The 16,462-nt window shown below is 48.9% G+C and overlaps 1 protein-coding gene across 4 annotated transcripts in view; it reads left to right on the top strand.

Annotated features, from left to right (window-relative positions):
* The first annotated feature begins 839 nt into the window (after positions 1-839).
* Positions 840-16,462, top strand: part of HIF3A (hypoxia inducible factor 3 subunit alpha) — a 214,309-nt gene continuing 198,686 nt past the window's right edge. For 2 of the 4 annotated variants that reach the window (XM_085625676.1, XM_085625673.1), the window contains exon 1: positions 879-926. The gene's annotated coding sequence lies outside the window, so the exon portion shown is untranslated. Of the gene's footprint in view, positions 927-16,462 lie in introns of all 4 variants that reach the window. The other 2 variants (XM_085625678.1, XM_085625674.1) reach the window with 2 other exon arrangements.

Here is a 16,462-nt window from a genome sequence, read left to right as displayed (position 1 = left end):
GTAATGGTTTTCTGCGTATTGTGTAAATATTGTATATTCTTTTTTTTTGTTTTAAATATTTTATATAAATAAATACGACTGGGGGTTAACGACCCCCTAATCCAAAATCCTCATGTTATTATCTTGTTATTGATAAAGGGAGGAGGGGTTTAGGTAGTGCCTGGCCATATAACTTCCTGCCACCAGTGCACCTGAACCTACAATGGTGGCAGGGAGCCCAACTACTCTTGTATAGCTTTGGGCTATGGCAGTCTTGGACTGCGCCACCCTCCCAAACCCAAACCCAAACCCTCCTTCTGATTTTAGGATTGGGGAACCAGATAAGCGCAAAATTCAGCCACTGTAAACAAACTTCTTAATCTCCCCGTGCCAAAAAAAGTGTAATTCTAATGTATTCCGTTAGTATGCAAAGCGCTTAAGTCGTGTTCGCGCTATATAAAACCACAAAAATAAATAAAATAACTTTTTGCTAGCCATCGCAACCTACTTCGAGATCGTGCGCAAAATCCAGTGTTTGATTAAATTCGGCTGCATTCATGGATTAAAACACACAACGGCACCTTCAGCAGAGTTGGTCAAAGTAAACAATTGCCGTCGCTAACCCACCACAACCTTTAGACCGTACATGGAACAAACAGACTAACAGTAGCCGTAGCTTTATTTACCGTGCCCCTGCCACAGCCAATAAAACGCAAGATGAAAGCAAGCTCTACCTCCTTATCACATCAATCAGCCGCCGCTTGGCTTCGGACTGGCGGCTTTCCAGATGGGAGTGGCGAAATCACTCTGAGTTCGACTAGCTGTCGGTGGAGTGTGCGCGGGCTGAGAGGGAGGGTGTTGACGTACGTAGAGGGGGTGGGGACAGCCCTGCTGGACTTCAGAACCGGAGAAACGATGGAGAAGGAAGTCGGGGAGTCTGGGTCAAGGTGAGCGTTAGCGACAGATAGGAAGCGGCGGCTTGGACTGATTAAACAATGGAAGAGAAAAGCGTGGATAGTAAATTACTGTTGTTGGGGGCGGGGGATACTACAGTCAAAGGGCACGTTTGGGGTTTGGAGTAGTAAATACAAAGTGCCTATTGCTGCACCAAAGAAATGGCTATTTATGGTGAATAAAGAATTGCACTCCTAGAGGGAATCCCAGGAAGCGAAGCAAATACTAATAGTAAGGGGGGGGGCTTCTTTCTGGGAGAGAAGATGGATAGCTGCTGGAGGCGGGGTAGACACCCTTTGAGAGAGAAGTCCAAATTACCCAGGAAGATTTCTTGCCCTGAACTGAGAGCCATCAGGACAGCAGTGGGCGTGGCGGACACTAGGAGGTTACACTTTCTATTTTAACCCCAGTCCTGGGATATTTGGGGAAAGAGCAACAGTTCCCTAAATATTCCAGGAGGTTTATTTACTCTTCTAACGCTAGTCTTTTAATATTTATATTCTGTAGGAAGTTCTAAATTCCACGAGGATTTTTAGGAAGGGTTGAAAAGTAGTCATGTTGAATTGGAGAAAGTGCTGGCCAGCTCAGGGAAGAAGCTAGGAATTGGGGGGGGGGGGGGTGTCACAGGAAAGCTGAGGAAGGGAACAGAGAACAGGCATCCCTGTGGCATAAGGGGACGGTGAACAGGCATATGGGAGAGTGAATAAGTGACAACTCAGCCATATGGGAGGGTGAATAAGTGACAACTCATGAAAAAAAACGCGGATAGCTGTTTCACGAAGGAAGAAGAGGGGAGTTGATACAGGGGGGGGGGGGTGTAGTTGGCAAGATATCGCAGATATGAGGAAGGAGGCATGTTGCATCCTGGGATACAGGTGGAATGCCACCAAGAGGTGGATGGGGCGGTTAGACCTATCTCTAGAGCTGTAGCAAATAGATGCCCGTAGGGATAAAAAGTGGCGATGTGATAGGGTGAAAGTATGTTCTTGATATGTCAATCAGCTATTGACAAAGTAAAAGAACGGTATGCTTCAGACGTGCTGTTTGTACTTCAACACAGATGTTTAAGACTCCACGGCGTCTGGTGCTCTTTCTCTGTGGAATGTGCAAACAAGGTGTGTAGCTCTAGTGTTTGCCATTGGTAGGGGCGTTAGCACGAAACGTGTTATTCTGCTCCATAATACGTCCTTTTGTATTTGCAGATGGTGGTCGGAAATGTTTAAGCTAAGAGAAAGTCTCATGTTTTCAACCCACATGTGAAAATATACTAATTGCGTATTTAAGAAGCTATATGCTCCTTTTATTAATGCATCTGATTGTTTATGTACGCGCACCCTATCTCGGTATGATTTATAATGAATATATATATATATATATATATATCCGGCCTTCTGTTTTAATCTGTACCTCTCCCACTATGTTTGCAATTTGTTCTCACTCAGGGCACCAATTCACAAACATTTTTGCCCGTCTTAATTGAACTTGGATGTGCAAAAAATGTAGCAGAATATTCAAGAATTCTGTTTTTCAGAATCAATTTCAGACATTCACACATGCAGATGGAACAGAGTACTTCCGGCCCACGGCAATCGGTTAACAAGTAGCAAGCAGGGAAGGGCTGTATAGGAGTGTCCTTACCCAAACTACTCGGTCTGAATGCTTTTGACAACATTTTGCTAGTTGTTTATCATGCGTAAGTAAAAAAATAAAATAAAAAAAAAGACGCAATTTTTGGCTGAAATGGCTCAGCAACTTTGTTTAATAGGTGTCCAGGCCATTGTGAACATTTCTGGGCGGAATGCAGTGTTGGCTCAGACGACGGTTGTTTAATAAGCACACTTATTTGTAATTTAACGTTGTATACTTTGCAGAATTGGCACAGACTTGAGGGCATAACAGTGCAATGGCACTATCTTTAAGTTTGTTGAACGAAGCACATTTATTATTTGTACCTTTTTATATTTGTGTAAAATATATGTGGCCCAGACTTGTGATATATATTAAAATGTACTTCTATGTATATTGATTGAGGTAATAAATCTCATTATTTTTTGTTAACGGATGAATATCAGTGTTTTGGGGTCATGCATCTGTATTCACATGGCCGAATTCTTCCTGTTGTTTTACGTTTTTCCCTTTTTTCACGAGACTGACCAATAGATGCCTAGACTATATTAAAGTGCAAGTTTATGCATGTGACCCAGTCACTTACACCAATAGGATTTGTAGCCAACCCAGAGTTTAAGATATGATTGTCAATTCCATTTGAAGCCAATGAGGTGCTCAGTTCTAGTGTTTGTGATTCTGGAGATTAGCTTGCCTAAGTGATTTTGCTGTTTTTGCATCTCCTTTTCTGAATTGTGTAGTGAACCAGATATAGAACATGTTACAGCACCTCACACGTAGCATCACAAGGGCACTGGCTATGTCTACCTTACTATGAGCATTGAGCAGTCGGAGCGCCAAGAAGAACATTGACTGTTGTACGTTGGTGCACTGCAACTGGATTTCGTCTTGGGCTGTGAAGGACGTTGGCTTCATTCCATTTTTTTTGCCTTCATTGCTGTGGTCAGGGTAGGCTTGTCTGTGTAGGCCAGGGAACGTCAAAAGGTCTGCTCCACCTCGCGCAAGGGTCTGCATGGACTCGGAAGGCAGAGGATGGCAATGGATTTGGGACGCTTCCTCTCTTTGCTCCAATCAAATGTGGCTTTTAATATCCATGGCATACACTTGGAATGGTTGCCCAAAGCCGTTCTTGGGTCAAATGTATACATCCAGATGTTGAAGAGTGACTTTGTTTCCCAAATTATGGTTTGTTGATCCAGAACATGCTGTATTTTCACAGTACGAGACATTGCCCTAGTTGGTGAGAGCAGTATATGTTTACATTGCTCCTTCCTCTTTCAGTACATCATACATTGCCTCATCCAATCCCCATCATCACACCTTCTCGCTGCCCTTAAGTATCACACCGCCCTATTCACCCTTTCATAAAGTGCACTTCTTCACTCCCAGAACCTCCTAATTCTGCACCCCCTCGATCTGATTTTAAACATCCCTCGTTTAATCCATACTTGGTATTTTATATCCTGCCGATTCAATCCCCGAAAGCATCTCCTAAACCTATGCTCTCCCCCATCAGAGCCTCTCCTCCCACTCGGGACATTCCTGCAGTCTCCCAGAATAAAACAAAGCTCGATTCTGACCTCAGCAGCGCTTCCTCCAATAGCACGCAGGCGATTATCCAATCATCAGCCCGTGTTCTCTTCCCGAAATAGCTCGCATGGGAGAGAGCTGAGCACGGGCTTCGATCCTCCCGCCCTACTTACCCGCCTCTCTGCTCTACAGCTGCTTTCTATGAACATTGTATATGTTGTTCGTCTGTCAGCCTAGCACAGGACTGCAATCGGGCGTTGGACAAACAACCCCGGGCCCAGGTTTGTTTACTTAATCAGTTAAATCAACACTATTGCTCACAGCACAGAATTATCCAACAATCTAGCTGATAACCACATCCCCACTGGACAGTACCATATGGGAAAATGCAAGTTACTCCATTCAATTCAATAAGCGTTATTCATTTTCGTGAGTGGAAACCATAAAAGCAAAATGCATATATAAAATGCAGTTACTATTTACAAGTTAAAAGGTCATATAAAAAAATAATTAGGCATATAACGCTTGCTTAAAATTAGAAACCTTCAACAACAATCACCACTGCTCTCAAAATAACAAATCCCCCTATTAACAGGGGTTAGCGCCCCTGCCATCATTCAGTCTATGCACTGCACTCCCTACTACAAACACCCCTTATTTTTTGGGCGAAGTCGGTTCGTCACTTACCTTTGCGTTCTTCCCAACAATGATGGTATACGTTCGCCTCCTGAGGGTTGCTAGTGACTCCCACCTCACACACTGCTCAGAATTTACATTTAAGCTCTTTTGTAGTTAATCAGAGTTGAGTTTAATTAAAACTGTGGTGGCGCGCGCTTTTCAGTGTAACTTATTTCCTCCACGGTCCGCAGGCTGTCCAGTACACATTGGCAATTGAGTGCTCCATAACTGGTGTTAGCTTGGTCATGATAAGAAAGCAATACCATGGTTTGGTGTTCTGGGAACGCTCACCAGTTCTCTGTTGAAAGGCATCATACAATCTTCTTTGGCTAAGAACGACACCCCTGCACACAAGGCCAAAGACCTACACGTAATTCCAGGTCAGTTACTTTTTTTTTTAATAACCTCCAGTAGAAGAGCTGGTAAGACGTATTCTTAGAATTCACTTTCTTGGTTAAGGAAGGTAAATCATTCTATCTCGGCTCCCCTGAGAGTAGTGGTTTCAGGGACCAAGATACATTAAAGACTAATTGTGCCAGAGCATGGTACATCGAAGCCTCCAACAATCTGGTTAGGAATTTTAATAAACTGAAAAACTCTGGGTGACCGGCTCATAGCTGGCCTTTGAAGACCGGGCCAACTTAAATGATGGAAGACATCAGTTGGTGGAAAAAAGTCGTGTTTGATTTGGATGTCACTGCATCGCACACACAGGTGTGTCTTTGGCCCTACCACCATTTTGAAGAGGAAATGAATTTGCCTCAAGCCATATTTATTCAAAGGTTTACCAAAATGGCAGTCTTACCGCTGTGCCCTTTTCAGCTCTGGGTGGCAGGAGTTACGTTGACTTGACATTAATGCAACACTATATTAGAATTCTTTGCATTAGAGAGCTCTCGGGAAAAATGTAAAATCAATCTGAAGACCTTGCGAACAGTTAGTACCGTAGGTATGCCGCAGGTGATAGGCTGTACAGCACCTCGAAATATGTTGGTTATTTGTCAAATGCTTAATACATCCCTTAGGCGGCCTCAAGGAGCTGAGGGCAAGAAGCGATGGAACAGAAGGACCAGGAGAGAGGAAATGAGAAATCAGCGGAAAGATTGAGAGGAGCTGGTTAGAGTAGAAGAGGCAAGGTTAGTTGTGAAATGCAAGAATGGGCAAGACTGCGAAGAAGTAGGGAGTGGGAGAGGCTAAGAAAATTTATTGGACAACGTTTTAGAAAGATCACGGACACTAAATTTATTGTAACAGCTTACTCCAAGCCTGTTAGTCAGGGTTTCACCCAAGTTGTAGCACTTAGACTGCAACAATTTGGGCACAGAAGACTTCAGTCGAATCGCATTAAAACGAACCCCACCCGCCCCCACCTGATATTTCTCCAGCAGTGTCCCTCAGTGTTCAGTGCTGTACAGAGATGCACCTCACCAACCTAGCTAAATTAAGCCAAAAAGGAGCTTGTTGTGTTCCATGGCTGTGCGTCAGAACTCCAAGTTACCTCATGGATAGAGACATGGTCTTGAGAGAGTTTAGCACGCTTCTCACCCATTCTTCGGGTTCTATCTTACCTCGTATGCAGATGATACCCAGATTGTGGTGTCTCTGCTCCCGGGGGAGGAGAAATAACAAGGGGACCCGATCTGGTAGCCTAAGGACCTCGGGTAGTAGCTTATTTTAAAGAACAAAGGTCCTTAGCATAGGAGGAAATAATGAAAGCATTGCTACATAGACTACAATGAGCACTATGAGTAGTCTACCAATGTCCAGCCGGACAAAGGGACGTTTATTCAAACAAAATAAAAGGGAATGAACGGAATAAGGGAAACAACAAGGGTGAGAAAGGCACAATCCTGTACCGAGCTAGGAAATAAAGGGATGGAGAGAATAGAAAAGAGAAAATAACAGGCAAAGAAATTAGTTAAAAGAGCAAAAGGTTGCTTACATTACACGATAATCTTACGTAAGCTCATACCAGCAAACAACACAATAGAATTTACACAATGGTTAAATTGTGGTGTTTTGCTAAACAAGGACTTGTCCATCTCACCCACGTCCGCCTCCCAGGTCGCCCGAAGCGCCCCCATATTATCAGGCATATTGTTCATGAGGGTCCGATATGTGAGGGACACCGCCCTTTCCACCATGTGTTCCTGCAGCAATCTTCCCTCTAGAGGTGCGTATTCGGGGAGAGAAGCCGTCTGTATCCCTTCTGCCTGCCAAGCATGTTTCAGTTGCGCGTACTTATAGTACTGCGTGGGGAGCAATCCAAATTCCCTGCGGAGCACCGAGAAGGATTTCAGCTCCCCCTCACTAGCACGTCTCCCAGTGTCGACACCCCGATGTTATCCCATTGCGTGAACCCCCTCAACTTGTTTAGTTCTGGTAGCCACGTGCATCGCCATAGGGGCGTCTGTCTACTTAGTTTCCTGTCCCAGCCAATCTCCCGGGTCGCCCTTTTCCAAATCGCCAGGGTGATTTTAGTGGCCATCAGTAACCGTCCCGTACCCTTGCCACCATATAAGTAATAATTATACGAGTGGGCGCCCATGACATGTCTTTCCAAAGCAAACGTCGGGTGCATTGCCGGGGCGTGAAGCCAATCATTAATGTATACCAGGTGTTCCGCCCAGTAGTAGGCCTCGATGTTGGGAAGCGAGATCCCCCCCGCTATATTGGTGCCTCTGCAGGGTCTTTATCGCCACCCTGGGTTGTCTACCAAGCCAGAGAAAGCTACGGAGTTCCGAATCAATTTCTCGAAAGACCCGCCGAAGGACCGGATAATATTCGTTCTGTAACGCATACAGGAACCTGGGCAGCGTTATCATTTTAAACATGGCTGCACGCCCCAGCAGCGTAAGCGGCAGCCGACGCCATCTTTGCGCATCCTCCACGAAATTGGTCAGAACCCTCCCAACATTCCTGTCGTAGGAGACAGTCCGGTCTAGTGTTATAAACACTCCCAGATATTGAAACCCCTCCGTCGTCGCCTGGAGCCTGTCTGGGAGACTCGGCCAGTCCCCCCGCCCCTCCGGGGCATATAGCACCGACTTATGCCAGTTCACCCTGTAACCCGAGTGGGCACCATAGCGCTCTAGCTCTGAGAAAATTACCGGGATTGTCGTATCGGGGTGCGTAACATACAGAAGGACGTCGTCCGCATAGAGATATTTTTTCCTCCAGGTCATCTAGCGGACCCTTCCGAAAACCACGAATCTCCGGGTGTTGTCTGACCCGCGCCGCCAGCACGTCTATTGTCAACGTGAAGAGCAGGGGGGACAACGGACATCCCTGCCGCGTACCCCTGCAAATACGGAATTCCCCCGATGTAACCCCATTGACCCTCACCCTCGGGCCCGTATACAGTAATCGCACCCATTGGCGGAAGACAGGTCCGAATCCCAGACGCCCCATGACGCCCTCCAGGAAGGGCCAATACACCGCATCGAACGCCTTTTCCGCGTCCAAAGAGAGAAACCAATGAGGGTCCCGCCGGCCCCTTACCACCTGTAGCCAGTTGTGCGAGCGCCTCAGATTCAATCTTGTCGCCCTACTGGGGAGGAAGCCCGTCTGATCCAGGTGGACCAAGTCTGGGATCACCCGCCGCAGCCGGAGGGCCAGCACCGTCGCCAGTAATTTCACCTCAGTGTTAAGCAGCGAGATCGGGCGGTACGACGTGCACTCCTCCGGCGGTTTCCCCTCCTTGAAAATCGGGACGATCGTGGCCAATCTAAGATCCGGGGGGAGACACCCCTCTCCCTGCGCCCCCTCAAATAACGCCAACATATGGCGGGCCAGGAGATCCGCCGTTTTTTTGAAGAATTCCGCGGGGAACCCGTTCGGACCCGGCGCCTTCCCCACCCGCAGCTTGGCCAACGCCTTTGTAACCTTGTCTAACGTAAGGGGGGCCTCCAGCTCCTTAATGTCTCCATCTGCGAGCGCCGGTAGGTCTAAATCCGTCATGTACTGTAGCGCGTCCTCTTGCGAGCCCAGGTCTCGAGCAGCATAGAATGCCCGGAAGTGCCCTGCAAAGGCTTCCGCGATCTACGCGTCGGAATTCACTAAATTCCCCCTATCATCTCGCACCCGTTCTATCCACCTTGCATCTCTCTCTTTTCTACTGAGCCACGCCAAGAGCTTGCCCGACTTATCACCGACGTCATATAAACGGTGGAGTGTTGCCAACGCCTGTTGTTTGGCTGCTCCCGTAGCCAGATCCCGGTACTGCCGCTGAACGTCAAGCAACCGGCGCAGTGTCTCCCGTGCCGGGTCCGCGAGGTATTCCCTGTCCAACTGAGGTACCTGGCTCTCCAGCGCCTGTAGCTCCCTTTGCCGTTCCCTATTTTCCTCTGAAATCCTATCCTGGACTCTACCCCGCATGACCGCCTTCATAGATTCCCAGAGGGTCACCGGCGACGACACCGAGCCCACATTGTCAGCTAGGCAGACTCTAACATCCGCCCGAATGCCCTTCAGCACCTTCGAGTTCTGGAGGTCCCATGCTGAGACTCGCCACTGCCCCTTCCCCGGTACCCGGGGGGCCACTGTCACCAGAAGGGGAGAATGATCCGACAGGCCCCGTGCTTTATATTCAGCTCGAACACCCTCATTCAACATGTGACGCGCCATGAAGATATAGTCCAACCGGGAATACACCCTGTGGGCCCCTGAGAAAAAGGAGTACTCCCGCCGTGTAGGGTGTAACCAACGCCACACGTCCGTCAGACCCAGAGTCTCCATCGAGGCGACGAGGGCCGTCAGAGGCCGGTCCCTTCCCCTATCTCACGTCCTGTCCAATGCCGGGGCCAGTACATCATAGAAGTCGCCCCCAAGCACTTGCACCGTGTCGGATGTGGCAAGCAGTATTTCCGCCACGCCTTTTAATGTGGACGCCTGCAGCTTAGGTGGAGCATAGACAGACACTAACGTGTACTCCCTTCGGCGCCACACTCCCCGGACCCCCACGTAAGTTCCCAGTGAGTCTGTCCATGTCTGTGTCACTCGAAACGGGTTAGTTTTTCGGACCAGTATCGCCACCCCTCTGGAACCCCGGGTAAAGCCCGCATGTGCTAGAACCGTGTAGTGACCCCGGGCTAGGAATCCACATTTAGTCCCCATAAGGTGCGTTTCCTGTAATAACGCTACGTCTGGGCCGGCCCTCCTAATGTATGCGTTTATCAGGCCTCTCTTAATTTTGCTACCAAGCCCATTGACATTCCACGTTAGGACTGAGAGCCCTTCCTCAGCTACACCTTGTTACCGTCGTGGTAGGCATTGCAACTCCGTCCGTGTGTGCTGTCTCGGGGGTACCTCGCTGGCGGGCAAGCCCCGTGGTGTGTCGTGTGTGCCTGAAATGACCTGTCTCCAACCCCTCCCCGCCCAACCATCCCCCACCGTCCCGTCCCCCCCCCCCCCTCCCGTCCCCAAACTGGAAATCCCCAACACTCCCCCGCTCCCACCCCCTCCCCACCTCCCCCCCCCCCCCACCAGTCCCATTGCCCACAAGCACAGGACTGCTGGCGGAGTAGGCCTGACGCCCTCCCTCGCTATCCCACCCGTCGTTAACCTATCTCGTGCCCTCTATGGGAACAGCTCTAGAACAGTCTGTCTGCCCGACCCGAGAGCACCATACATCAACGGCCAAGTGAGAAGACTACCAAAAGATATACACAAACAAGAAATAACAAAAAAAAAAAGGGGGGGGGGGTGACCACTTGCGTGCTCCATCAGGCCAGAGCTGCAATCAAGATTGTCCGGACCAGTCTCTCTCAGGAGTGGGAGTCCTGGGTGTCAGGCCTCCGCTCCTCCGTAGGGTCGGGTACATCCCGCTCGAGACCTCGGATCGCTACTTCCAGCGGGTGTATGGAGCTCTGCGTCGTCCCGCCTCGTCTCGGCCCGTGAGCCGTATCCTCGACGTCCTCCTCCGAACTGCCACTGTCCGCCAGGCAACTAAAGCGAGATCCCGGCACTCCAGCCCCTCCGGATGGCGGGGAGTCCCTCTTGCGGCGTCGTGGCGAACCACCTTCCGAGCAGGGCGTTTTACGCAACCTCTTCCCAGTTCTCCGCCCCGACTGTCCCCGGGACTGCCGGAGTGTCAGCTCCTTGGGACGTGCTCCACTGCCACCCGGCCGCTCCCGGCCCTCCTCCCTGTCGGCAGGGCGCCTGTCCGTCGTCGATCGTGTCTCCAGCCATTGCCAGGCCTCTTCCGGGTGAGTGAAGAAATGAGTACCACCATCATAGATCACCTTTAGCTTTGCCGGGAAAAGCAGCATGTAGGTAAGGCTGAGGTCTCTGAGCTTCGCTTTGACCGCGTCAAAGGCTCTCCTCTGTTTTTGCACCTCCTGACTGTAGTCTGGGAAGATCGTGTTTTCTATCCGGAGCGCCCCCTTCTTCCGGGCCTCCCGCAAGATCAGATCCCTGTCTGCAAAATTGAGGAACCGGGCAATGACGGGACGTGGCCGCGCCCCCACCGGCGGCTTCACCAGGAGCGCCCTATGTGCCCTTTCAATCATAAACAGTTCGAGAATAGGGCCTGCGGGAACGTGTTCTTCAGCCAGGTGCGGAGAAACAGCGCCATGTCCGATCCCTCAATGCCTTCCCTAAAGCCCACAAAGCGAAGGTTATTGCGTCTCGCCCTGTTTTCCGCGTCGTCCACCTTCCAGAGTAGTTGTCGGTGCGATGCCTGCAGTTCCGCCACATCTCTGCGGAGATGGGTGATGGTATCCTCAGCCTCACTGATCCGGGTTTCGGCCGTCTGCACCCTCTCCGACAAGTTGCGGAAGTCCTGTCTCAGTAGCGTGACTTCGGAGCCCACCTCACCGATCTTAACCTCCAGCGCCGCCCTGGACTCCTGAATGTCCGTCCTGGAGGCTTGTATGGCCTCCATCAGCAACTCCGTGTCCGAACGCGCCGCCGGGGGGGGAGGCGGTGCCCCCGTTTGCACCCGGGTGCGGGTAAAGTCGTCCATCGTCCCCTACCGGGCAGGTTTCTCAGGCGGGGCCTTCTTCCCCATCTCCGACCTTGAGCTCCAATCCCCAACGGGCCCCCGGTCAGTAATTCGCCTCTGGGTCTCTGGGGGGGGGGGGGGGGCTGCGCCGTCCTCCTCTACCCCCGCAGGATTCCGCCGCAACGTCCACTCCACCCCGGCGGCGCCGTGCTCCTGGCGGGGCCCCTGTCGCAGATTCAGGTGCGGCCGCCTCTCGCGCCGGGGGCAAGGAGGGAGGGGAAACAAGGGTCCAGCCGCGCCGCTCCGGGCCGTGCAGAGATGCGCCCAGGGTCCACCAGTGCCGCGGGCCTTCGTCCCGCCGAGGCCTCAGATGGTCGCAAGACCAGATGTCCGACCGAGTGTCCCCCGCCGCTTAGCCTCAAGGGTTCCGTACCCGGAGCAGCCGGCGCAATGCAGTGGGGCGCCTGGCGGATCGATCGCCCCGCTCCTCGCCTCACAGGCCTGCCAAGTCCCCTCGCAGAGGCATTCCGATGCGGGCGCAGTCCCAAGTTCGTCGGAGCACCGAGGGGAGGCGACACGCGTCCCAGCCCCCCCGCTCCAGCCCGTCACTTCTCACCTGTGCAGGCGAGCCCCTACCAGTGCATTTGGGGCAACCAGGCTACCTCTTGCCGGTCGCGGGGGCCGCCGCCATCTTGCCGCCTCCAGGCCTCGGTCGCTCATCGGGCAGCTCCGCACCGGATCCGGCTACCAGGCGCTCCGCGGGTCATCCCCCCGCCACCGTGAATGCCTCCGGTCTCGGGGCATGAGATTTCCGTGTCCTTCAGACTGCCAGATTTAGGTAACTCGCCGGATTCAGAGCAGCTCTGTCGGAGCTCTCGCGAAGCACGTCTTACTCGGCCATTGCGCCGGCCACGCCCCCCCCACCCCAATCTTCACATCTTTGATCTTCACGGCATCATCGACGCTTTTGGCTAGCAGAACTTTTGACTATTTTCCCATTTGAAAATCAGCCCGTGACCCGACAGCAGAAACGACATATGCACACGGCTTCCCTGGGGCAGGTAACAGTGGTACCTCTGTACTCTCGTGGTAGTGGGCATCCCAAAAGCTTAAGTCTAAAGTTTTAACTTTATACTCCTGCTAGAAGTATGTTTAAACTGTTTATTTCCAACCTCGACATTCTCCGTAGGCTGTAATAGAGATCCCGATAGCAGCTACTTGCACTGCACGCGCCTCCCGTGGGTCCCCTTCCTCATAACCTGGGGTGGATTCTTAAGGGGCCAGCGATCCAGAATGCCCTAGGCATTGCCTGTAGAAGTGTCGTGGTTCTTGTACCACTTTTTTAGTATATGGGTTGGTCCCCCCCCGGGGCCCAATGTTAATAGTGCTATTTATTGTGTCTATCAATGCTTGTTTGATATTGTAACTTTGCCACAGCTTCATAAAGAGACTGTGGGATTCTGTCTAGAATAAATACATATATTTTATATATATATACCTGTGTGGGCTACTCTTTCATTTGGTTATTCAAGAGGTTATTATGGTAAAACAATAAGCTTAACACTCCTTCAAGACTTAGCCTGAAGGCTGCTCTCCACAGCTACCACTAGGATAGCTTTCTTCAAAGGTTGTCTTAAACCTATCATCAATAAGAGTCGATTTGGACTGGTGCAAGGTGTCCCTATAACTAGGAGACAGCATATGCCAGGCCAACTAATCACAATAACCAGCTGTCCTATAAAGAACAAGTCAATGCGTTAGTTTCTGCCACATCATTTACTTTGAGGTCATGTAAAAAAATCCTGCCCCTGCTGCCCAAAGAGAGTCAAAGAATTGTGGTCTCAGCCCTTGCCCTTTCAAAATAAAGACTATTGCAATAGCCTTTATCTAAATATTCGGGAAGGGCTATTAAAAAAACTCCAATTATTACAAAATAGAGCCGCTCGACTTATCTCAGGGATTCCAAAATATGCTGCAATCTCGTCTGAAATCAAAAAACTGCACTGGCTTCCAGTGAAAAAACGAATACTGTTTAAAGCCATGTGTGTCGTGCACAGGTCACTTCAAGGCAAGAGGCCTTCTTACCTGACTAAGCACATCCGGTGGTATGCGCCCAGAAGAATGTTACGTTCTTCTGAGGCAAAATTGGCCTCAATTCCTTTGGCAAAAAAAACTAATTGGGGAGGATGAAGCTTCTTAGTTGGAGCAACTAAGGCTTGGAATACTCTGCCACGATACCTCAGAGACACTTCAAATCACCTGAGTTTTAGGAAGGCACTGAAAACTTGGCTATTCGCACTCTAATGGTACTGTTCATATCCAACTCAATCTAAGGAGGGACTTCTTCTATAGCGCCAGGACACCTGCGGGTAGCAGCTGCGCTTTACAAATTTTATAACCTAACATTATGCTCAGTGACCAGGATTCTTCATTCACTCCCATATCTTTTTCAAAAGCCACTAGCTTAGTAGCTTAACATTTTTCGCGCAAGCAAGCCATAACTCCTGGCTAGTGTTGACCATCCAGGCACTGTCCATATCCCAGTTCAGTGATGCTAACACAATACTTGCTGGCCTACATAACACCATTTTGGCACCTTCAATTCCATTTTACATGGAGCCTCATGTCTGATTGACAGCCAGATGAAATCTGACTGTATCTTTCCCAAGCTCAGTGAATTACTCACTGTTATTTATAAGATAATCAACTGAAGCCTAATTATATTGTTAACAAACAGACCATCTCTGGTCATCCCCAGAAACGCATGGACCTAGCCTCAACCTAAACTAAAAGTAAAAAGAAAACCTGTTTAAACAAGCATTGACAAAGCCCGCAGGTCTCATCCATGCAAGAGCTATTGGCTTTGGCAATATCTTTTAGCCATGTTATACAGCAGCACCGCTGTTGTGCAGCATAGTTAAAAGTTGGAGGAAAAAAAAGTTCAAATAAAAAAAATGCTTTGAGGTGGCCAGCGGTGGCTTCATCATAGCAGTTTATTCCCCTGTTGGGGTTGGGAGAGAAGAGGCAACATGAACAACCGGTAGAAGGGAACAGAGCCGTTTAAAACAAATTTACAAAAAAAAATACAATGCAGCCAGCACTGGCTGCATCATTATGCTTCTAAGGACTGGCCTGGGGGAGGTGAGCAGGGAAGAAGCAACACAAAGAATAAATAAAAATAGTACCACGATTAGCGGAAAGAAAGCATTAGCTGAAGCAATCGGTTCTTGGCCCATTCTCCAGCTGAAGAAGAGGAGGTGATGCCGGTACATGCTGCCTAATTACAAAGCAGCAAATAAGAGTGACAAAGAAGCATACATACAAATGGTAAGCAATGGGCAGGCTGCAAACCCAATGTTGCACACAAATAAGTCTTGCAAACAGGAGCGCATGCACTGGTGCAGGCAAGACCTGGAAAAAAAATAAGCTCGGTTTATGCGTCTAAATTTGGAGAACATCCTCACAAATCTAAGACCTTCCTTCCGACAGTTCAGAAAGGAACTTAAAGCTTTGCTTTACCTACAACATATTAAGCTAATTATCGTGCACTTCATATCAACATTCTCTATCCCTCCTTTGACTCATCCGAGACCTCATTTTACTACTTTATCTCCTAAATAATGCTTTCTAGACCCTTCCCTCCTCTATCCTATTCAATCCAACTAGCATACCAACATGTCCACCGCTCAAATTAACAACTTTTTTTCCCTATGGTAATCCGCCACCAGTCAGTCAAAATTCTTTATTCGGCTCTACCGAGCCATAAAAGTCACATCATAAAAGAAATGCACAATGATTGATACATGATTAAAAGGTCAAGAAAAAGGAATTCTAAAAATAGGTTCTAAAACCTTCAATACAATCACAACAAGCATTGGCATAGCCAATAGGTCTCACCTTTGGGACCGTATAAGTGTTTAGCCATGCAACAGTTGATGTTGTTGCACCAAGGATATTGTGCTTGATAACTAAACACTTATAAGGTCCCAAAGGCGAGACCTATTGGCTATGCCAATGCTTGTTCCACTTAGATTTGTACAGTAAGTGAACTCAGTCCAGTGCAATCTGCCCTCCCCACTGCAAACGAGACACAAAGAATAGAAACAAAGGTGATAATTTTTACCTTGCAGTCACTAATGCTATCAATAACCAAAAATTCTAAATGTGGCAATCTGCCTATGCAGTTAACAATCGCTGGGTAAAATGTATTTTTTTAATTCTTATTTTTACGAATTAGGACTACAGAGTATCGCATTCTGTAACATGCGGATACACATGAGCATGCACCAAAGCGTGCTGACTTTTAACCAGTGCAACAGTTCTGAAAGTACAGACAAGTGCTGTCCATTGTTAAATGGATAATGGCCAATAACATTAGTTGGCAATCCTCTGGGGGAAAAAAGATGCCTTAAATGTTGTTTCACCCGTTTTCTTGTCTCACTGTTAAATTACAACGAGACGGTTATTTACAGAATTTAAAAACTTCAAAAATGTGGCATGAAGCTCCCTATAAAAATACTAGTACTGCAAGGTCACGCTGAAAGCAGAGGCACTGCTATGCAGTTGTTTACAAAATAAAGGAAATGCAAACCCCCACTCTTTTCAGGCAGGAAGGAATCCCTGTATTTACAACTCAAAGCTTTCTAGGCCGTGCACTTGAAGGTGTTAATGTATGCAGATTGCGTTCTTTGTCTTTTAAATCTAGGTTAAAGTTAAGAAACTGAGCCTCGGAGCACCTCCCCCATATCCTGC

This window comes from Triturus cristatus, chromosome 9, assembly GCF_964204655.1.
Source record: "Triturus cristatus chromosome 9, aTriCri1.1, whole genome shotgun sequence".
Classification (NCBI taxonomy): domain Eukaryota; kingdom Metazoa; phylum Chordata; class Amphibia; order Caudata; family Salamandridae; genus Triturus; species Triturus cristatus.
The sequence above is the reverse complement of the archived record's forward strand: the minus strand, read 5'-3'. Positions and strand labels throughout refer to the sequence as shown.